Consider the following 24,749-nt stretch of genomic DNA (forward strand, 5'->3'; position numbering starts at 1 on the left):
TTCAGAAGACTGGAAGTGTAGGTAGGATTGTGTGTATATGTCTATGAACGCTCATTAAAACATAAGGAATTGACTCAATCACCTCAGAAAAAATCTATAATTATAGAAAAAGACTGAAGGATTCTATTGCTTGACAATTGTCTTAAGGGAGAAAATTGTCAGAAGAAACATAAAAGGATCATCCAGAGAGGTTAAGGGGAAAGCTAGGAGCCTACATACTAGGGAGGAGAGGGAGGTGTGTGTTTAAAGAGAAGTGGTCTGCTGTGGTAAATGCTGCTTTGCAACAAAGCAGGTTGGAGAATGAAGTCTGCCTATTGGGCTTGGTGATATAGATATTATTGGTCATTTTTATTTCAGTGAATATTTTTTAAATTTATTTTTTAATTGGAGGATAATTGCTTCACAATGTCCTGTTGACTTCTGCCATACAACTACATGAATCAGTCATAAGTATACGCATGACCCCTCCCTCTTCTCTCTCTCCCACCCCAATCCCTTCCCACCCCTTTGATACAACATATTAAAGGTATACAGAGATTAAATATTTTTCCAGATTATGCTCCATTAAATTAGAAAATAATGTTTTTCTATGATGTTAAATATATCCCTTTCGTATATCAATTCATAAATAGTAGCTTCTATCTCTTAATCCCATATGACTAAAGTACCTACCCTCCCTTCTCACCACTGACAACCATTAGTTTGTTTTCTATATCTTTAAGTGTCTGTTTTGCTATATATATCTGTTTCCATTATTTCTTAGGTTCCACATATAAGTGGTGTCATACAGTATTTGTCTTTCTCTGCTGGAAAACCGCTAGACCACTCAGGTATGACCTCAATCAAATCCCTTATGACTATACAGTGGAAGTGAGAAATAGATTTAAGGGCCTAGATCTGATAGATAGAGTGCCTGATGGAATATGGAATGAGGTTCGTGACATTGTGCAGGAGACAGGGATCAAGACCATCCCCATGGAAAAGAAATGCAAAAAAGAAAAATGGCTGTCTGGGGAGGCCTTACAAATAGCTATGAAAAGAAGAGAAGTGAAAAGCAAAGGAGGAAACGAAAGATATAAGCATATGAATGCAGAGTTCCAAAGAATAGCAAGAAGAGATAAGAAAGCCTTCTTCAGCGATCAATGCAAAGAAATAGAGGAAAAGAACAGAATAGGAAAGACTAGAGATCTCTTCAAGAAAATGAGAGATACCAAGGGAACATTTCATGCAAAGATGGGCTCGATAAAGGACAGAAATGGTATGGACCAAACAGAAGCAGAAGATATTAAGAAGAGGTGGCAAGAATACACAGAAGAACTGTACAAAAAGGATCTTCACGGCCCGGATAATCACGATGGTGTTATCACTCATCTAGAGCCAGACATCCTGGAATGTGAAGTCAAGTGGGCCTTAGAAAGCATCACTCCGAACAAAGCTAGTGGAGGTGAGGGAATTCCAGTTGAGCTATTTCAAATCCTGAAAGATGATGCTGTGAAAGTGCTGCACTCAATATACCAGCAAATGTGGAAAACTCAGCAGTGGCCACAAGACTGGAAAAAGTCAGTTTTCATTCCAATCTCAAAGAGAGGCAATGCCAAAGAATGCCCAAAGTACCGAACAATTGTACTCATCTCACACGCTAGTAAAGTAATGCTCAAAATTCTCCAAGCCAGGCTTCAACAATACGTGAACCATGAACTTCCGGATGTTCAAGCTGGTTTTAGAAAAGGCAGAGGAACCAGAGATCAAATTGACAACATCTGCTGGATCACCAAAAAAGCAAGAGAGTTCCAGAAAAACATCTATTTTTGCTTTATTGACTATGCCAAAGCCTTTGTGTGGATCACAATAAACTGTGGAAAATTCTGAGAGAGATGGGAATACCAGACCACCTGACCTGCCTCTTGAGAAACCTATATGCAGGCCAGGAAGCAACAGTTAGAACTGGACATGGAACAACAGACTGGTTCCAAATAGGAAAAGGAGTGCATCAAGGCTGTATATTGTCACCCTGCTTATTTAACTTCTATGCAGAGTACATCATGAGAAACACTGGGCTGGAAGAAACACAAGCTGGAATCAAGCTTGCATGGAGAAATATCAGTAACCTAAGATATGCAGATGACACCACCCTTATGGCAGAAAGTGAAGAGGAACTCAAAAGCCTCTTGATGAATGTTAAAGAGGAGAGTGAAAAAGTTGGCTTAAAGCTCAACATTCAGAAAATGAAGATCATGTCATCTGGTCCCATCACTTCATGGGAAATAGACAGGGAAATATTGGAAACAGACTTTACTTTTTTAGGCTCCAAAATCACTGCAGATGGTGACTGCAGCCATGAGATTAAAAGACGCTTACTCCTTGGAAGAAAAGTATGACCAACCTAGATAGCATATTCAAAAGCAGAGACATTACTTTGCCAACAAAGGTCCATCTAGTCAAGGCTATGGTTTTTCCATGGTCATGTATGGATGTGAGAGTTGGACTGTGAAGAAGGCTGAGCACCGAAGAATTGATGCTTTTGAACTGTGGTGTTGGAGAAGACTCTTGAGAGTCCCTTGGACTGTGAGGAGATCCAACCAATCCATTCTGAAGGAGATCAGCCCCGGGATTTCTTTGGAAGGAATGATGCTAAAGCTGAAACTCCAGTACTTTGGCCATCTCATGCAAAGAGTTGACTCATTGGAAAAGACTCTGATGCTGGGAAGGATTGGGGGCAGGAGGAGAAGGGGATGACAGAAGATGAGATGGCTGGATGGCATCACGGACTCGATGGACGTGAGTATGAGTGAACTCTGGGAGTTGGTGATGGACAGGGAGGCCTGGCGTGCTGCGACTCATGGGGTCGCAAAGAGTCAGATATGACTGAGCGACTGAACTGAACTGAACTGAACTGCGTGACATATTTCTCTAAGCATGATATTATCTAGATCTATACACATTGCTGTAAATGGCAGAATCTCACTTTTTTATGGCTGCATTGACATGTTTATTCATTGGTCTGTCGATAAGCAGCTGAACTTCTTCCATAACATGGCTATTATAAATAGTGCCGCTATGAACATTGGAATGCATGTATCTTTTTTAGTTAATGTTTTCATTTTTTCTGGATATGTACCTGGAAGTAGAATTGCTGGATCAAATGGTAGTTCTAGTTTTATATTTTTGAGGAAACCTCAAATAATTGAATGCTGACATTCATTTATTCTACAGTGTGTACTAATTTGCCTTCCCACAATCATTGCACAAGGTCTTGCCTTTCTCCACATTTTCACCAGCATTTGTTATTTGTAGATTTATTGATGATAGTCATTCTTACAGGACTGGAAAAGATCAGTTTTCAATCCGATCCCAAAGAAATGCAATGGCAAAGAATGCTCAAAATACCGCATAATTGCACTTATCTCACACACTAGCAAAGTGGTGCTCAAAATTCTCCAAGCCAGACTTCAACAATATGGGAACCGTGAATTTCCAGATATTCAAGCTGGTTTTAGAAAAGGCAGAGGAACCAGAAATCAAATTGCCAACATCCACCGGATCATGGAAAAAGAAAGAGGATTCCAGAAAAACGTCTATTTCTGCATTAATGACTATGCCAAAGCCTTTGACTGTGTGGTTCACAATAAACTGTGGAAAATTCTGAAAGAAGTGGGAATACCAGACCACCTTACCTGCTTCTTGAGAAATCTGTATGCAGGTCAGGAAGCAACAGTTAGAACTGGACATGGAACAATAAACTGGTTCCAAATAGGAAAAGAAATACATCAAGATGGTATATTGTCACCCTGCTTATTTTTCTTATATGCAGAGTACATCATGCGAAATGCCAGGCTGGACGAAGCACAAGCTGAAATCAAGATTGCTGGGAGAAATGTCAATAACCTCAGATATGCAGATGACACCACCGTTATGGGAGAAAGTGAAGAGGATCTAAAAAGCCTCTTGGTGAAAGTGAAAGAGGAAAGTGAAAAAGTTGGCTTAAAGCTCAACATTCAAAAAACTAAGATCATGGCATTTGGTCCCATCACTTCATGGCAAATAGATGGCGAAACAGTGGAAACGGTGGCAGACTTTATTTGGGGGGGCTCAAAAATCACTGCAGATGGTGACTGTAACCATGAATTTAAAAGACGCTTACTCCTTGGAAGAAAAGCTATGACCAACCTAGACAGCACATTAAAAGGCAGAGACATTACTTTGCCAACAAAGGTCCATTTTGTCAAGGCTATGGTATTTCCAGTAGACATGTTTGGATGTGATAGTTGAACTATATACAAAGCTGAGCACCAAAGAACTGATGCTTTTGAACTGTGGTGTTGGAAAAGACACTTGAGAGTCCCTTGGACTGCAAGGAGATCCGACTAGTCCATCCTAAAGGAAATCAGTCCTGAATATTCATTGTAAGGACTGATGTTGAAGATGAAACTCCAATACTTTGGGCCACCTGATGTGAAGAGCTGACTCATTTGAAAAGACCCTGATGCTAGGAAAGATTGAAGTTGGGAGAAGGGAACAACAGCATGAGATGGTTGGATGGCATCACCAACTCAATGGACATGAGCTTGAGTAAACTCCGGAGTTGGTGATGGACAAAGAGGCCTGGTGTGCTGCAGTCCATGGGGTCGCAAAGAGTCAAACACGACTGAGGGACTGAACTGAACTGATTCTTACAGGTATGAGATAGTATCTCACTGTTGTTTTGATTTGGATTCCTCAAATAATTAACAATGGTGAGCATATTCCCATCTGTCCATCAGCTATGTATGAATTCTTTGGTAAGATGTACGTCTTCTGAACATTTTTTTTTTGATTGTGGGTTTTATTGATATTGAGTTATATGAACTGCTTATACACTTTGAATATTAATCCTTTGTAGGTCACATAATTTTTAAAAATTTCCTTCCACTGTCTAGGCTTTTTGTTTTTTGATATTTCTTTTGTTGTGCAAAAGCTTTTAAGGTTAAGTAGATCTCATTTATTTATTTTTGCTTTTATGTCTATTGCATTAGGAGAGAGAACCATGAAACATTGCTATCATTTATGTCAAACAATAGTCTGCTTATATTCTCTTCTAGGTATTTTATGGTTTTAGGATTCAGGTTTTGTCGTTAGGTCTGAATTTGCAGATGACATGATACTATATAAAGAAAGCCCTAAAATCTCCATCATAACCTATTAGAAATAATAACTGAGCCCAATTAAGTCACAGAATACAAGATTAATATGCATAAATCTGTTATTTTCTATCTACTAATAGCGAACTATCTGAGAGGTAGTTTTAAAGTATCCTGTTTAAAATCACATCAGAATAATTATTTTTACCTAAGAATAAGCTTAGCATGGAACAACAGACTAGTGCCAAATAGGAAAAGAACTACATCAAGGCTGTATATTGTCACCCTGCTTATTTAACTTATATGCAGAGTACATCATGAGAAACGCTGGGCTGGAAGAAGCACAAGCTGGAATCAAATTGCCAGGAGAAATACCAATAACCTCAGATATGCAGATGACACCACCCTTATGGCAGAAAGTGAAGAGGAACTCAAAAGCCTCTTGATGAAAGTGGAAGAGGAGAGTGAAAAAGTTGGCTTAAAGCTCAACATTTAGAAAACTAAGATCATGGCATCTGGTCCCATCACTTCATGGGAAATAGATGGGGAAACAGTGTCAGACTTTATTTTCTGGGGCTCCAAAATCACTGCAGATAGTGATTGTAGCCATGAAATTAAAAGATGCTTACTCCTTGGAAGAAAATTTATGACCAACCTAGATAGCATATTCAAAAGCAGGGACATTACTTTGCCAACAAATGTCCATCTAGTCAAGGCTATGGTTTTTCCGGTGGTCATGTATGGATATGAGAGAGTTGGACTGTGAAGAAAGCTGAGTGCAGAAGAATTGATGCTTTTGAACTGTGGTGTTGGAGAAGACTCTTGAGAGTCCCTTGGACTGCAAGGAGATCCAACCAATCCATTCTAAAGGAGATCAGTCCTGTGTGTTCTTTGGAAGGAATGATGCTAAAGTTGAAATTCCAATACTTTGGCCACCTTATGCTAAGAGCTGACTCATTGGAAAATACCCTGATGCTGGAAGGGATTGGGGGCAGGAGGAGAAGGGGACGACAGAGGATGAGATGGCTGGATATCATCACTGACTCGATGGACATGAGTTTGAGTGAACTCCAGGAGTTGGTGATGGACAGGGAGGCCTGGCATGCTCCAATTCATGGGGTCACAAAGAGCTGGACATCACTGAACAACTGAACTGAACTGAACTGAAGCTTAACCAGTGAAGTGAAAGACATTGACTCTGAAAACTATAAAACATTGATGAGGGGAATTGCATATGATACAAAGAAATGAGATATCTCATGCTCTTGGATTGGAAGAATTAATATGAATAAAATGGCTACACTACCCAAGGCATTCTATGGATTTAATGCAATCTCTCTGATAATTCCCATCACATTTTTTTTCACTGAACTAGAGCAAATAATCTTAAAATTCATATGCAACCACAAAGACCCCAGTTGTCAAAGAAATCTTGAGAAAAAGGAACAGAGCTGGAGGTATCACAGCCCCAGACTGCAGGCTATACTGCAAACCCACGTTAATCAAAACAGTATGTTAGTGGCACAAAAACAGACACATAGATCAGTGGAACAAAATAGAGAGCCCAGAAATCACCCCACATGCCTAATTTAAACTAATCTACCACAAAAGAGGTAAGAGTATACAGTGGAAAAAAGGCAGTCTCTTTAATTTGTGCTGGGAAAGCTAGACAACTATATGTGAAACAATGAGATCATAACATTTTCTCACACTTTATGCAAAATTACATTTAAAATTGATGGTCATTTTTGACAGATAACCTTTTAAGAAAATACCTGGTTCCTCTCCATGAATTTCTCTCATGTCCAGATGAAGGAGGCAGTGATCTTTGGACACAAAAATCAGAGACAGTTAAGAATACTACATTCATTTCATTTAAAAATAAGTAAATACTATCAAAACAAATAAACCACACAATCAAAATAATAAAACTGCCACCACTAACTCCTTCATTTGTGTCACTTTTCTTTTAAAAAAAAAATCCAAAAAGAACTAGACCTTAGAACTATAAAAAGCCTTCCAAATTGGGATGCTTACCTTAAACCATTTTCACATCAACCTCACCTTGCAGTGTTATCTATTTTCGGAAACTATTTCCAGCAAAATTTGCGAGGAATTGGTATAAGAGGATGTTTAAAGTTTCTTTCAGTGGTTTATACTATGTATTTGGATGATGCAAAAAGAAATAATTTAGATAAAATAGGTAAACAATTTGGAATTACTATTTTTTCAGCTATCCCCGATGCATCATGTTAGTGGATGATTACAGACAGATGAACACTCTCTTATTATTTTCACATGAGCACCAGAAGCTTTTCTGTTAGCTCCAGATTGCTGTGTATTCTCTAATGATATTTTACAGAATCCTATCACTTTGGAGGGAAAGACTGGAAGATCTTTTTGCTTTCTGGAAGGCTCATTTTGCTTTCTCCTCTTTGAAATTGCTTATCTAAAAGTTCATATATTTGATATAAATAGTTAACTAATTGTTATGTTTTAGTAATAAATGGAAAAAGTGGCCTTAGATCCTCTATTGTCTCTTTGTAGTAGCAAGGACTTGTTTTGAATAATTTTCTACTACCACCCCACCCAAAGAGAAGGCTACTTTTTTTAAGCACACAGTTTACATGTATTATTCCTTTGGGGATATTTTTAGTCTAATTTTTATAATGTTTTTCTCTTTTAAAATAGCCAGGAATAAATTTCTATCAAAATTCATAATTTTTCAATGGTAGAAAAGTTTTAGTGTTTGCATGATGTAATCTAAATCTTCAACTCTGCACAAAAGTTGATCTTGGTTTTACTTGTAGTTCCTATTCTTTCTCCTGAAATCAAATTGAGTTTTGTATCTTTGTTAATTTATCTTTTGTTTTTGTCCTTTCCTTATTCTCTCTTCACATCCCTTTCCATTGGAACTCTGTACCACAGGATTGAATTGCACAGTTCTTAACACCTTCCTATGTTCCATCACATATCCCCTTGCTAGACTCATTTTTATTTATTTATTTATTTTTGGCTGCACTGCACAGCTTGTGGGATCTTAGTTCCCCTACCAAGAATTGAACCCATGCTCCCTGCATTGGAGGTGTGGAGTCTTAACCACTGGGAACCAAGGAAAGTCCTAGATTCATCTTTAGCAAAAAGAGTGTAAAGAAATTTTACATCACTAATTATCATGTTACACGTTTGGGAGATTAAAAATATAAGATGGTTAAAAGGTGAAACTTTAATTCTCATAGTATGAAGTATATATATATATATATATATATATATATACACACATATATACACACATTCATAGATAGGAGTGTGTTTACAGTAAAATGTATTTCATAAAGCTATATTTTATGTTCTGCATGCAGGTTTGGGTTAGTACAGTGTGTATTTTGCATACTTGTATAAGTGACAAGTTGCCTAAAGAGTATATACAGTATATAATTTGAATTTCAATTCACTTTAAATACACACACATATACAAAGAAACATACATCTACACACACTTACTGCCACTAATAAATGTTTGTCAAGAGCTTATTCAGCTGCTACATCACTATTAAGACATTTTGGAATTGTCCCGCGTTGTTAACCTGTTAATCAAATGACAGGCCATTCTATTGCCTAAAAACTTTGCTTGTTTCTTATTAGCAATAAGTGTCCATATCCAACTATAAAATTCTCAAAATATGTATTAATGTTTGTAAAATAATGAGATATCTTGAACTTTGATTCATTCATACCTATCATCTTAAATTGTGACTATAGTCAAATTTCAACTCCACTATGCATATATATAAAAATAAAATTAAGGTAAATAAATTTTTAGCTCATCTTTATGGAGAAAGTATAAATGAAACCACATAGTAATTTCATTTAACTTCTTATTTTGGCTGTTTAGAGACAGAATTCCAGAAACTGTAGTCCTATTTTTTAATACACTGAGTTTTGCTCCACCTATTTTGGCTATGAGCTGCTGTAGATGTAAATATATCAGAGAGCTCTTCTCACATGTGCTTGTACACATTTAGATCTGATACATGTTCCCAGAACCTGAATGCTTTGTCTCAGTGTTCTTTATCTTTCCCCGACGTCTACTCCTATTTTATTATACTCCATATTTTCTTGTTCTCTTTAGAAATTCCTCAGTTCATTTTATTCTATTGTCTTCAACAGATAGTTTGTTATTTTTTACAATTTGCTAGGGGCTGTGATACTATGGAAAGAGCAAGGTTTGGAACCAAGAGGATTTGATTTCATGAACTTGCTCTAACATTACACAGATTTTGGGAAGTTTCTATTTGTGACACTCATATTTTTCCTCATTAACAAAGTGAAAATAATAGTGCTCTTATAGAGCATTATTTAGGATAAACAGTAAATAAAAAATAAAACTGACATCTAATAAATTATTATGGCATATATACCTGCCAGATTTCACCTTTCAGATTATTTCAGGACAATCATTATTGATATTAGGTAACATAATTGTAACTGAGTTAGAGATGAGATATAGAGATTTTGTTCATAGAGTTTCAATTATACTCTATAGCAAAGTTCACTTCTTTAAATCACATTGAACTTATTGATTTTACTCCCATAATCATGGCTTAAATATATGAATGATTTTATCAATAAGTTGCCAGGTTATGGTACTTCCATATTGCTGCCAATATTTTGTTAATGGCACTCAATTCTTGTAATATTTAAATGCACTGTAAGTGCAGTTGGTATAAAGAACATAAGAAGGGAAGTTTCTTCTATTGGTTGATATTCTTCATGCATATTATCACATCACATTGGATTCTTCAGTGTGTGCATGATTGGACGTTAGTATTAACATATTCAGAACTGCATATGGGTATGTTTAGAAGTGAAAGTTGCCTCAGCACCCAGGTTTTTATGTAAGATGTGAATTACAGTATTAATTCTATGTAGGCATATAGAGTTCTGTATACATTTTATATAAACTAAAAGTCACTTACCTGATATATTTTTAATCCAAGTCATACATCCATTTTTTAAATTCTTAGTTAATTTAGAAAATGAACCCAATAGTCACAGACTGTGCTTCTACAAAACTCACTATATTTTTCAAAATGAGGACTGTTTCTCCTAAAAGTGCCTTTTACAGTTTTCTTCAAACGATTTCTCTCTTGACAAATGATCTCATAATGGAGGAAACTTTGTTTTAAAAATGCATGAAATATGTTTTTAATAAATGTAACCTGTGAATTTACCATGCTTAACATAGTTATTGTAATCTCATTATTTGCACATTGTTATCAGGATTTAGTTAAATCGCTTGCTACTTAACAGACTGTACACCACCATTTCTTAGTGACAACACAGCTGGATTCATTTTTCAGGATGAAAGATCACCCACTATAAAGTTGCACTGCTGGTGAGACTGAAAAATACTCAGATGTAAGCTTTAAACTGGCTACAAGCATAGACATTTCTTTGCAAACCCTGTGTAGTATATTAAGCAACACTGAAACACTTAATTTTAATTAGAATATTGAATTAGAATCTAAGTCAAATCTAGGGCAGAGTTACAAAGGAAGCTGTCTCATTGTAGTTAAGAATGTTAAAATTAATGTATTGTAGCCCAAATAGTACATTTATGGAATTTCAACTAGAAAGCAATGATAGAAAGTGACTGATAAGAGATGCTAGAAATTACCCCATGGGCAGAAGGATTATAATTCTTCAAAAGAATATAAATAGGCATTTAGATAATAATTTTCCATATAAATCCAATTTTGCAAGAAGTTTTAACCTTGATACTGGAACAGTTTTCCTCAATTAACCTAAATAGTATAATCTACATTATGGTTAATATCCTTGATTAGCCTAAAAGTCTAATTGATTGTACTGCGCAGTCCTTTTCAAACCATTTCTTCCTCTCTTGCTACTCCTGTCACTGCTCTGCTTCAACCAGCTTCAAAGCAACCCAACAGTTCTTCACATTTGGACTAGAGCCATGCAATTGTCATTTCTTTTTCTTGTGCTTGTCTGAAATGGAGAAATAGGATACCTAGGGTAACCCATTCAGGACCAACACATAAACAACTTAGAAGTTCACAGTCACCTCTTAGGTCTCTTTGACCAATAATGAATGAAAGCCAATGTGTATATCATTATGAGATGCTTATTGTGTCACTCAGGTTTCATGAAATAGAACACTGGTCTCAGAGAAATTGATAATCACCATAAGATTTTGTTGATTGAATTGGTTCTTCATCATTTTTTTTTATCTCTTGTCACTTACTATTGCTCTTTGGAATAATTTCCCAAGTAAACTACTCCCATCCAAGCCTATGTCTTAGAATCAATTCAGAGACCCCAGGCTGAAATATATTTAAGAGAACAAGCAAGTTTAAAATAAATTGTTAAACTTATAGTGGCCACAATCTTTAGTGATACTTAGAATTTGTGGTTAAGACTTATAAATCTAAGCAATAAGTATATTCTCTTTTAATATTTCTATTTTTACATTTATCAAATTAAATTTGTTTTGCATGTTGGAAATAGTTACCGTTTATTTGTACAGTTATCATATTTAGATAGTTTATGTTCTTGAAAAGTCATTTCAAATAAAAATATATTTGCCAAAATTTAACTTCCACAGAACTAATGTGGTACACTGCAAAACTGAATTAGAAACAGATTTCAGATATCAATCATTGCATTTAATGTTGCTTAGAGTTAACATCTAGAAGTCAAACAGGAAAGATTGTGGCACAAGCAATATTTAATAATTAGTATAAAGATTCTTACTGAGAACCAAAACAGGAAGAATCAAAAGCAGAAATGTTACTGAGGAGAAAACTCAGAAGCATTGCCAGTTGTATACCAAACTTGAGAGTATACTACTAGATACAGATGCATTTTCATAAATTATTTATTTTTAGTTTCCCTATTCACTTAGAAGAGAAGTAATCTCTCTTTTGATTATGATGTTGTGAAAGATGCATGGAGCACAGTCTTGATAGTACATACCCAAAAACAACAAAGGCACAAAGGCTGGAGGGATGGGGTGACAGTAGGAAAGATGTTTGACATCTGCCTGCTAAGCCATGTTATTAATACTCAGTACAGTAAAATAATGCATAAGGGCAGCACTATAAAATACAATCAAAATACATTTTTTCTTTGTTTCATAGCTAGAGCTTTGCTAATTAAGAATGTCAAAATGTAAAAGTTCTCCAAGAACGATTGACTACCTTCTTGAAATTAATATAACCCACAGATACTGTTGTTCAGTCACTAAGTCATATCCAACTCCTTTACGATCCCATGGACTGTAACTTGCCGGGCTCCTATGTCCATTAGGTTTCCCAGACAAGAATACTGGAGTGGGTTGCCATTTCCTTTGCCAGGGGGATCTTTCTGACCCAGGCATTGAACCTGCATTTCTTGCATTTCAATTGGATTCTTTACTACTGAGCCACCAGGGCAGCCTTTTCTAAAGTTTACATTCTAATTAACTGAATTGTACCTTTACCTCTGTAAGATGCAGTTTCCTTTACAATAGTCAGGAAATAATAATAATACCTATTTAACAGATTTATTGAGAGGAGTTCTTATGTTAAACTTTGTGATGTCCTCGATACAGAGTAGTATAGCATACAGCAGTAAGTACTCTGTAAGTTAAGTGTACACAGACATATGTCCAAAGTTATTTTTCATTTTCTGTGAGAAAAAGTAGTACAGGCATAAATAAGATCAAGTAATTAATTACTCATGTCTTACATGTATATGTTGCAATGGCATGTGCAGTAGTTAAAATAGCATGGATATTTAATGTGTCAACATGGAAATATGTTTCTTTTAAATTATTAGCTAAATAAAGTTTGAAAACTATTATAAACTTTGCTTTTAGTGTAAAAAAGATGTTGGTGTATGTTCAGTTACATATGCATGTGTAAAATGAATTTTAAAGATTGTATGCTGCTGCTGAAGACGCTTCAGTTGTGTCCGACTCTGTGCGACCCCATAGATGGCAGCCCACCAGGCTCCCCCGTCCCTGGGATTCTCCAGGCAAGAACACTGCAGTGGGTTGCCATTCTTTCTTCAGTGCATGAAAGTGGAAAGTGAAAGTGAAGTCGCTCAGTCGTGTCCTATCCTTAGCGACCCCATGGACTGCAGCCTACCAGGCTCCTCCGTCCGTGGGATTTTCCAGGCAAGAGTACTGGAATGGGTTGCCATTGCCTTCTCCGAAAGATTGTACAGTAATATGTTGATTCCATGTTTAATTTTAATTTATCTGATGGAATAACCCTGGCTTTTTCATACTCTTCTGTGTGTGTATGTATGTGTATGTTTACAATGAGAATGTATTTTCTTACAAATTACAAGACAGCTACTTGGGTTCATTAAATTTAGAAAGATGGCAATGACGACCCTGTATGCAAGACAGGAAAAAAGACACAGCTGTGTATAACGGACTTTTGGACTCAGAGGGAGAGGGAGAGGGTGGGATGATTTGGGAGAATGGCATTCTAACATGTATACTATCATGTAAGAATTGAATCGCCAGTCTATGTCTGACGCAGGATACAGCATGCTTGGGGCTGGTGCATGGGGATGACCCAGAGAGATGTTATGGGGAGGGAGGTGGGAGGCGGGTTCATGTTTGGGAACACATGTAAGAATTAAAGATTTTAAAATTAAAAAAATAAAAAACTGAAAACAAAACAAAACAAAACAAAATAAAAAAACAAACAAAAAAATTAAAAAAAAATAAAACAAAAACATATTAGCATTCTCAGTCTAAAAACTGGCACAAATATAAAGACCAAAATGATGACAAGCAAGTAGCTATAAAATAGCATACAAGATCTAACTATCCTTACTGACTAGTGTAGAGTCCCATTAATATATTTTCTTTGTACATGAAGGCATTCTGAAACAATGAGAATACAGAGGGAAGGTGTACACACATTGCCGTGATGCTCAATCAGAGAACATCAGTTTGCTAAGAGTTCAGTCAGAAAACCAGGCGAGCAGCAGGTTTACCACACAACAGCACAGGCCAAACTTCTGCAGTTTTGGCATGTAGAGTATTTTGGAGGCTAAGATGACAGAACTGCTCATGAAACCATCTGCTATTTACTGATCCATCTGTTGGTCAGCAGAGAGCTTTCAGAACCCAAGAAAATGTTCAGTCTGAGAAACAGCACAACTTTTTTTTTTTGACTGAAAAAATAGCATTAATTATTTACACAGTCAGTATTTGATTACTGCAGACCACACAATATCAGTTTGTACTCATTATGATTGTCATGATTTATAAATAAGAAAATCTAGCATCATGTTCGTTTGCTTAGAACTTATACATGAATTCATTAATTAGAGATTCCTATTATATGAGGAAATAATATTTGGTTAAGCACTTCTTTTGAACAGCATTTTGCTGCCCAAATGTCAGATGAAGTTATTTTTTTTAATATTCTTATCTGAACTATGTGGTAATGTAATTCAGTAAGATAAACATCAGATCTTCAACAATTTTCACGTGTCTTAAGAAAATTAAGATGAGAGATGACAGAAGCTTTTGTTATTTATAAAACTATGAATGACATAGTTATAAAATTAAGAGGTTCCATTTTAAAGGTTGGAGTTCAATGCCTGCACATTCTTATAATATTTTTATTAGATTATTTAGTTTTATTCTTATTATTCAGTTGCTCAGTCATGTCTGACTCTTTGCAACCCATGGACTGCAGCATGCAAGGCTTCCTTATCATTTACCATCTCCCAGGACTTGCTCAAACTCAGGTCCATTGAGTTGACTATGCCATCCAACTATCTCATCCTCTATTTTCCCCTTCTCTTCCTGCCCTCAATGTTTCCTAGCATCAGGGTCTTTTCTAATGAGTCAGCTCTTTGCATCAGGTGGACAAAGTATTGGAGTTTCATCTTCAGCATCAGTCTTTCCAATGAATATTCAGGATTGGATTCCTTTAGGATTGACTGGTTTCACTTGCTTGCAGTCCAAGGGACTCAAGTGTCTTCTCCAACTCCCCAGTTCAAAAGCATCAATTCTTTGGTTCTCAGCCTTCTTTATGGTCCAGTTCTCACATTCATACATACCACTGGAAAAAGTATAGCTTTGACTACATGCATTTTTGTTGGCAAAGTATTATCTCTGCTTTTTAATACACTGTTTAGATTTGTCATATTTTTTCTTCCAAGGACCACATGTCTTTTAATTTCATGGCTTCAGTCATCATCTGCAGTGATTTTGGAGCCCAAAGAAATAAAGTCTGTCATTGTTTCATTGTTGGCCCATCTATTTACTGTGAAGGATGCCATGATCTTATTTTTTTGAATTGAGTTTTAAGCCACTTTTTCCACCCTCCTCTTTCACTTTCATCAAAAAGCTCTTTAGTTTCTCTTCACTTTCTGCCATAAGGGTGGTATCATCGGCTTATCTGAGGTTACTGATATTTCTCCCTGCAATCTTGATTCCAGCTTGTGTTTCATCAAGCCCAGCATTTCACATGATATATTCACCATAGAAGTTAAATAAGCTAGGTGACAATATACAGCCTTGACGTACTCCTTTCCCAATTTGGAACCAGTACATTGTTCCATGTCCAGTTCTAACTGTTACTCCTTGACCTACATACAGTTTTTCCAGGAGGCAGGTAAAGTGGTCTGGTATTTCCATCTCTAAGAGTTTTCCACAGCTTTTTGTGATCCACACAGTCAAAGGCTTCAGTGTAGCCAATGAAGCAGAAGTAGATGTTTTATTTCTGGAATTATCTTGCTTGTTCTGTGATCCAACGGATGTTGGCAGTTTGATCTCTGGTTCCTCTGCCTTTTCTAAATCCAGCTCGAACATCTGGAAGTTCTCAGTTCATGTACTGTTGAAACCTAGCTGGGAGAATGTTGAGCATTACTTTGCTAGTGTCTGAGGTAAGTGCAATTGTGCAGTAGTTTGAACATCCTTTGGAATTGCCTTTCTTTGTGATTGGAATGAAAACTTACCTTTTCCGGTCTTTTGGCTACTGCCGAGTTTTCCAAATTTGCTGCCATATTAAGTGCCGCACTTTCACAGGATCATCTTTTAGCATTTTAAATAGCTCAGCTGAAATTCCACCACCTCCAATATCTTTGTTCATAGTGATGCTTCCTAAGGCCCACTAACTTCACACTCCAGATGTCTGGCTCTAGGTGAGCGGTCACATCATCGTGGTTATCTGAGTCAGTAACTCTTTTGTACAGTTCTTCTGTGTATTCTTACCACCTCTTCTTAATTTAGTTTTATAGCAATACAAAATTGTCTTTTCTTACAAAATTGAACACTTGGTACAAAGGTCAAAAAATTATAAAAGAACAAATCCTTTTAAATGTAATACACACGTGTAATCAGATGTTTGTAGTCTATACCGATTTTTCTCCTTCTATAATTAGCACTAACTAGACATTTATTCAAAATAAAGACAGGTAAGGTCACCTCATTCTTTTAAAATTTTGTAGGAGTCCATTACATCAATTTTCTACAATTATTTAATCAGTAATTAAAGTCATTTAGGTTCTTTAGAATTTTATTATTACTAAAATGCTCCATGAACATTTTGACACTAACAGATTTTCATGCATTTGTAAGAAAATCTGTTAGATAAATTTCTCGAAGTATTGCTGCTAGTGTATTTCCAATTTGACAAACATTGACTAAGTTTTCTCCAAATTTTTTTTATCAGCTTACTTTCCTGTTAGCAACTTAACATCAACATCAACAAAATAAGTGGTCAGTTTGTTATTTTCATCAATCAGGCAGTTTTAAGATGGCATTCAATTGTAATTTTATATGCATTCATGAGTGAGGTTAAAAATTTCTAGTATTTACAACACATTTTTTATATTTATCTCTCCCAATAGTCTATATATTTAGTATAAATACTAAATTACTTTGTAATTTTATGAGTTACTTGTTTGTTAAATTGATACTTTATCTGTATTATTAGTTGCAAGTATTTTTTCCCAAATCCGTTTTTCCTTGGAATTATTCTGTTCAGTTTCATTGGAGGTATGTTAAAATTTTTTATAATGAAATATCAATTTTTGTTATTTTTAGAAGTTTTTAGTCATAATTTCAAAGACATTTCATATTTACATTTTTTCTGTATACTCTTCTAGTATATTCTTGGATTTATTTTTAAGAAAAAATCGTCAATCCATTTTAAATCATTTGAAGATAAGTTGACTTTACAGATTCAGTTATTTTTTCCAGTATGACAAATGAGTTGTCTCAAAAATTGTTTGAATAATCCATCTTTTCCTCACAGTTTTAGAATTATATCTGGACTTAGTTCTAGATTTTTCCATCAATCAACATAACAGGCTATAAATGCACTATGATACATTGTTTTAATATTTTGAATGTCATAATATTTTTAATGACTGGAAAGTTACATCTTATACATTAGTCCTTTTTAAATGAACTTTTATGATTAATTTTCCTCTATGTCCATTATAATCTTAGGAAAACCTTGCTGATATAACTCTTTGTGTCAACATATATTAATTTAGGGAAATATAAAAATACTATTAATCAAAATGTTAATATCCAAAAACTTGTAGGCCTTTCATTGTGTTTAATTCTTCCCTCGTGTCCCTCATTAGCCACAAAAGTGAATTTTAACCCAGAGGACATCTTAAATTTCTAAGTAATTGCAGTTTTGATTCCTTTCTTCATGAGTTATTTTTAAATCTTAATATCATGCTTTTTACCTCTTCAGAATGCTTATCTTTTTATAGGTATTTTGCCAGGTTTACACTTTTATTTTGCATGGGTAAAGAAAGACAATTGATTTATATATACATGTATTGTACCTAGAATCTATCAGAATTCTCTTATCATTCCCATGTGTCCTCATCATTTCACTATAGTTTTCCTTACTGTTCTATTCTCCTTATTTTCTAATTTCTTGAATGAACAATGAAAACATTCACTTTAAGAAGAAATATAACTGAAAAGTCTTACTTTTCCCATAATTTTCATTTTTATTTATTCTAACTGTTCAAATCACTATCTTATTTAGCTTTCATATAAACTATCCATAGTTAGGAAGTTATGAGAATTCAGCTTGCCCTTAGGAAGTGTTTCTTGATTCCAACATTGTATATTCCATATAGTACATTTGTCTTCACTGTAGTTCCAGAGGTTAGCATAATTTATTTTTTGAATTGAGATGACTTTCTAACAATATCTTTTTAAAAAATAAGTAACATTTTCTTCCTTTTCACCTTTGAATAGTAAATTTAGAACAGAAACCTTTCATTGAAGTCCAGCATAATTTGGAAATATTGACATTTTCAACCTGTGCTTAATACAAATAAATGTTTATTTTGTCCTCAAATCTATTAATCCCATTTTATTCTATTATTTACTAAAACCTTCTTCTCAATCACTTTTCTTCTCAGTTTTTAGTGTTTTTGAATTTTTTGTGATGTTGATACAGCTAAAGAATATTATTAAAGCATTTTATGTTAGAACTTTAATGATAATGTCACTTTTTAAAAGTATTAATTGCAATCCACTTTTGTTCTCTTGTATCATCTCTAACATTTGTGGAAATTTTAACTCCTCACAAAACTTTTATTTTTCTATTTGTTTTAACATTTTTACTGACATTTTTGTCTCCTCTCTGTCTTTTTTGTGTTACTCCTCCTCATTTTCCTTCTGTTTCCTCTTTTTCTTCTGTAAGCTAGCCTTCTTTCCAGCCATTTTATGTCTACTTATTTTGTGTCTTTTCCATAGAGAATATTTTCAGTCAAATATTAGCATGCAATCTCAAGATTTTAGGAGTTTATTATATATGTGTATAGAGATTAGGAAAATTGTTGATGGTCTCCCTAATCTTACAATCTTTCTTCTTATGGCCTCTGACCATCCAGCCAAGTCATTCACAGCTGATTTTGAATACATATATTTTTTAACCTCTGGTCACTTCTCTTTCTACGTAAATTGGATGGCCAGATCCACAATTCCCTGACCATTAGGAGTATTTTCCCTTGCCACTGTCTTTCAGTATCATCCCTCAGTGGAACAGCTGTGGAGAGGCTTTTCCTTTCTAACTTGCATGTGTCTATCAAGCTGGCTCATCTGTGAACCAAGTTTGCACTTTCCTTCCTTCATCAATTGGTTGCAAGAGATTCCCCATGTAGGCTTATGTGTGAGCTGAAGGAAGAGGCTGGCTGTAACATTGCTGAATGACGCAAGGATCTACTACACACTCCAGGAGCTCACTCGTCCCCATCTGGTTCTATTTATCTTCCAGTTCCATAATTGTAATTTCTAATTTACAGTAGCCTTTCTTTGAGCCTGACTGATCCTATGATTTTTGAGTCTTGACAAAAGCTAGGGCATGATAGGCAGTTGCAGCCATATGATCACTTGATACCACATGGTCAGTCATTTCATTTTCACTGAAACTCAGTAACAATGCTCATTGTTTGTTTGTTTGTTTCATTTGTTTGTTTGTTTGTTTTAATGTATGTAAGTCTGTGCTTCAAATGCTTAGTGTGTCTCCGGAAATCTAGGGGTCTATATTGTGATCTTCTCTTAGAGACATGTTCTATACTCCACTTGGCAATTTTTCACATTGTTGATACATCTAATACTAGAGGATCTGCCATTTGTTATAGCTTATTCAGTACTGCTTGCACTGAAACTTGAACTTACTGCAGAATATTTTCCTATTCTGGGCCCCATACAGCTCAGGCAAGATTGTATCTCACATTTTATAGTTTGTGTCTCATCTTATGGTACATATATATAGCCCACTGTATAATACCCCTTTTTTCCTTTTTTTAAAAAAAACTTATTATCCATGATTTAGTTACCATTGTTACAGTAGAGGAATATATTCATTTGGTGGTGATTTTTTTCATGTTGATTCTGAAATAAAGACACTTGGCTGAATTCTTGGCTCTGCCATTTATTGTGTGAATTTGGACAAGTTTTAAACCTTTTAGAGCTCAGTTTTCTCATCTCTAAAATGGAAATAGCAATCACTATCACCCATAATTTCTGTGCAGATTGAAATAATTCACATGAAACACTTATCACAGCAGATTCGATGGGAATAGGTGTTCAACAAAAGGCACCTTCTAACATTCATACCATCTTCCTCTGAAAAGTGTTGATGCTCCTCAAAACTGAATATTCTTTCCTGAAATTAGGCTGCAAGATGAGCTCCTGACACCTCTGTGAGGGTGGATTATCAGTTTCTTACATTGTCATTTCCATTGCCTAAGACCAGAGACTGTTATAAAGATCAAATTTCTCATTGAAGTGAAGTTGCTCAGTCGTGTCCTACTCTTTGCTACCCCATGGGCTGTAGCCTACCAGGCTCCTCTGTCCATGGGATTTTCCAGGCAATAGTCCTGGAGTGGATTGCCATTTCCTTCTCTAGGGGATCTTCCCAACCCAGGGATCAAACCTGGGTCTCCCGCATTATAGACAGACACTTTACCATCTGAGCCACCAGGGAAGTCTCCAAATTTCTCATTATGAATCTTATTTTACCCCTTTGAAAGGGTAAGGTTGAAGGCTTACTTTGGCAAAAATATAAAATCAGATTTCTGAATGAAATGTAGTTTGGCTCTTTCCAAATCTCAGATGCCACCTGACAGAGGCTGGTAAATCTTGTGTAACTAGAAACCTGGAATGAGATGATGTTGATTTAATTTGGGAAAATAAAGTAGAATGAGGTCAAAACAAAAGTGATTTCACATGGTGGGCAGGACCTATGTGGGATTGTTACCCAACCAGTAGTACAGGCTTAATATGTATATGTAAATAAAATGATCTAGATAAGCTCAAGAATGATATATTTCAAAGATTAGTTATATATAAATTTGATATTCGAGTGGGGACATGATCTGAGTCTTTTGATGTCATTTTCCAGAATTACCTTTTAATAATATGTCCTTAATTCTTCTGTGAAAGCTTCCTACCCCAATAAAGCCATCCATTCTGTGATGATGGGAGTGTTATAGATATTGTGCAATTGATGCCCATATGGCCACACGTGAGTGTTGGAACACCTTGAATGTGGCTAATAGACCTGGCAATTTAAATGTTTATTTTAGTTAAATTTCAATTTAAATAGCTACATATGGTCAGTGGCCTGTTGTACTGGACAGCACAGTTCTGAATCTCTGATCTACTCTCCTGTAGCTTTTCTGATACTTACTACATTTTCTTTATCCATTCACTGGTCAGTGGACACAGATTGTTTCTATACCTTGGCTACTGTGAATAGTGATGCAATGAACATAGGGGTGCTAATATATCATTGAGATTTTGGTTTAATTTCTTTAGAGTAAATATCTAGAAGTAGGATTACTGAGTTATATGGTAATACTGTTTTTAATATTTTGAAGACTCTATAATGTTTTCCATAGCGATGGCACTCTTTTGCCTTCCGATCAACACTGTTCAACACTGCCCACACCCAAAGCTTACCTTTCCTTTTTTTGACAACAGTAATCCTGGTAGTTATGATGATATATCATGTGGTTTAGGTTTTCATTTCCCTGATGATTAGTTACGTTGAGTGTTTTTCATATTTCTGTTGGCCATTGTGTGTCTTCTTTAGAGAAATATCATGCAAAAGATTAAGGATTCCTCTTAAACCATGCACAGAAGTCAACAAAATAGATTATAAGGTTAAATACAAGCCATGGAACTATAAAACGTTTAGAAGAAAATGTAGAGGAATAGCTTCATGATGTTGTTGTTCAGTCACTAAATTGTGTCTGAGCCTTCACGACGCCATGGACTGCAGCACTCCAGGCTTCCCTGTCCTTAACTATCTCTTGGAGTTTGCTCAGACTCATGTCCACTGAGTCAGTGATACCATCCAAACATTTTAGTCTTTGTTGCCCCCTTCTCCTCCTGTCCTCAATCTTTCCCAGCATCAGTCTTTTTCAATAAGTCAGCTCTTCACATCAGGTGGCCAAAGTATTGGAGTTTCAGCCTTAGCATCAGTCCTTCCAATGAATATTCAGTGTTGATTTCTTTAGGATTGACTGATTGGATCTCCTTGCTGTCCAAAGGACTCTGAAGACTCTTCTCCAGCACCGCAATTAAAAAAAAAAAAAAAAAAGCAGTTCTTTGGCACTCAGCCTTCTTTATTGTCCAACTCTCACATCCATGCATGACTACTGGAAAAACTATAGCTTTGACTTTATGGACTTTTGTTAGCAAAGTGACATCTCTGCTTTTTAATATGCTGCCTAGGTTTGCCCTGGCTTTTCTTTTAAGGAGTAAATGTCTTTTAATTTCCTGGTTATTGTCACCATCCACAGTGATTTTGGAGCCAAGGAAAATACAGTATCACTATTTCCACTTTTTCCCCATGGCTTTGTCATGAAATGATGTGACTGAATGCCATGATCTTAGTTTTTTGAATGATGAATTTTAAGCCAGCTTTTTCACCCTCATCTTTCATTCTCATCAACAGGCTGTTTACTTTCTCTTCACTTACTGCTATTAGAGTGGTATCATATGCATATGTGAACTTGTTAATATTTCTGATGACATTGATATTAGCAGAAGTTGCCTGGATGTGACAACAAAAGCATAGGCAACAACAATAACAAAAATAAACATCAACAGACTAAAAAGCAACGTATTACGTTTAAAAAGTTTAAAATCATATATCTGATAAGAGGTTAATCTCCAAAATATATCAGAACCTCCTACAATGCAATACAAAAATGATAATGATAATAACTTGATTGAGAGTGACCACCAAAGTACCTAAATATGATTATTTTTATCCCCAGAGGCTAACTACCCAACATGAGCTTTTGCTTATTTCAAGTATGTTTATTCTAATTTCATGTTCAGGGGACTGTCTAGTAAAAGTAGTATAATGGCAGATCCTGGCCATGATTCTTTTATTAATTAATTATTAATTTTTGCACTCAACCCCAATTTATATTGAGATGTTAATAATAATTATGCTTTTAGTGGCATTGATGCTAACTAGAGCACTTGGTCCAGTCCTTTAAATAATTGGATTGCCCCTTTCCCTACTGCCCTGCTAACCTAAATCTATGACTGTAGATCCCTTTGGTTTCAGGTTTCAAAATTGGTTCAGGTTCATTAACTGGGCAAGGGATTATGCCTTTTTACTTGGGCTACTGCTCACAGCCTGCTAAGCCATCATTCTTGATTTATTTTGATGATACAATTGAGTAATAACCTTGTGGGTCCATTTGATTTACTTGTAGGAATGCTAATTTCTAATAAACATCTCTGTGACCTCTATAAGTACTTAATATCCCTCCTGCGTTTTACCAACTGATTCTTAGTTCTTGCCACCAATTATAATTATATTTTCATTGATTTAATTAGTTCAGTACCACCAACTGACCTTTATAATTTCAGAATCCTATCAGACCCATCATTATCTGTGAGTCTAGGTTTGTAATGGAGTCTCCCACTGCTAGCCATGATCTATAGATGCAAATCACAGATTATATGCACACTCTTTTAGTTCCTGGTATATTTTTGGCTTTAGACTTTGTAGTTCCTTTGGATTATAATCTTTTTAGTCTTTATCAGACGAAACACATCTCTGCCTGAATTGTGTTGTGATTTATTCCTAGTTTTAAGCCCAGGGGAGCAGCTTTCTTCATTCATATGTTTTGAAGTGAAAAGCCTAATAAAAATAGTAGCTTTATTTGTAATATCTAAATACTGAAGATGAAAGCACTATGCAAAAAACTGGCGTGAAAATAAGCAAATTGCAGTGTGTTAATAGAATTGATTACTATTCAGCAATAAAGCATAGTAAACTCCTGATATATGCAAAACCAGGAAACCCAACAGTAGTTTGTCAACTGAAAGAAACCAGATACAGAAAAGTATGGATTATAGAATTTCATCTATATGAAAATCAAGGACAGTCAAAACTATAGTCATTGATAATAGAAGGATTTTGGTTGTGGTTGTGAGGTACTATGGTAATGAAAATGGTTGCAAATGTGAATAAGATAACTCTGAGTTGATGGAATTGTTCTCTATTTTGATTGGGGTAGTAGCTACATGAGTGTATATGTTTATTAAAACTATTTAGTTGTATAATTCAGGTCAGTACAGTTTGCTGCATGAAATTTAGTTTTCTCACAACTAAAAATGTTATTTTGATCACTCTAGCTATACACTCATTTGAAAAAGAAAATCTTTCTACAAAAATTAAAATGCCAAGGAATGAAAAGCACCCAAAGGAGCATGTATTAAGGGAAATAATGCTAGTCTATAAAATATTAGTTATGGAACATAATAAAGATTAATTCCTCACACATATAACACTAAAGGGGGAAAAAATCAGGTGTCTTCACTGAGGATTTTGATTCCACTCTGTCTCAGGAATCCTGGCTCCTTCCATTTCACAATCCTGGTATCTCAGATTGTTTCTTTCAGTTGCATGGATGGAAAGGCAGAATGTAATAGTTGATCTTAGATGCTAGTCTTGAAATTTGTAGTATAAATCACTTCTGCAACTCGTATTGGCTAAAATTAATTATATTAATTATATAATGTCTAGATTATGTTGATGGACATAGACATAGATACAGGCATACACATTGATAAAGACATAA

The sequence above is a fragment of the Ovis canadensis genome, chromosome 8 (genome assembly GCF_042477335.2).
Source record: "Ovis canadensis isolate MfBH-ARS-UI-01 breed Bighorn chromosome 8, ARS-UI_OviCan_v2, whole genome shotgun sequence".
NCBI lineage: Eukaryota > Metazoa > Chordata > Mammalia > Artiodactyla > Bovidae > Ovis > Ovis canadensis.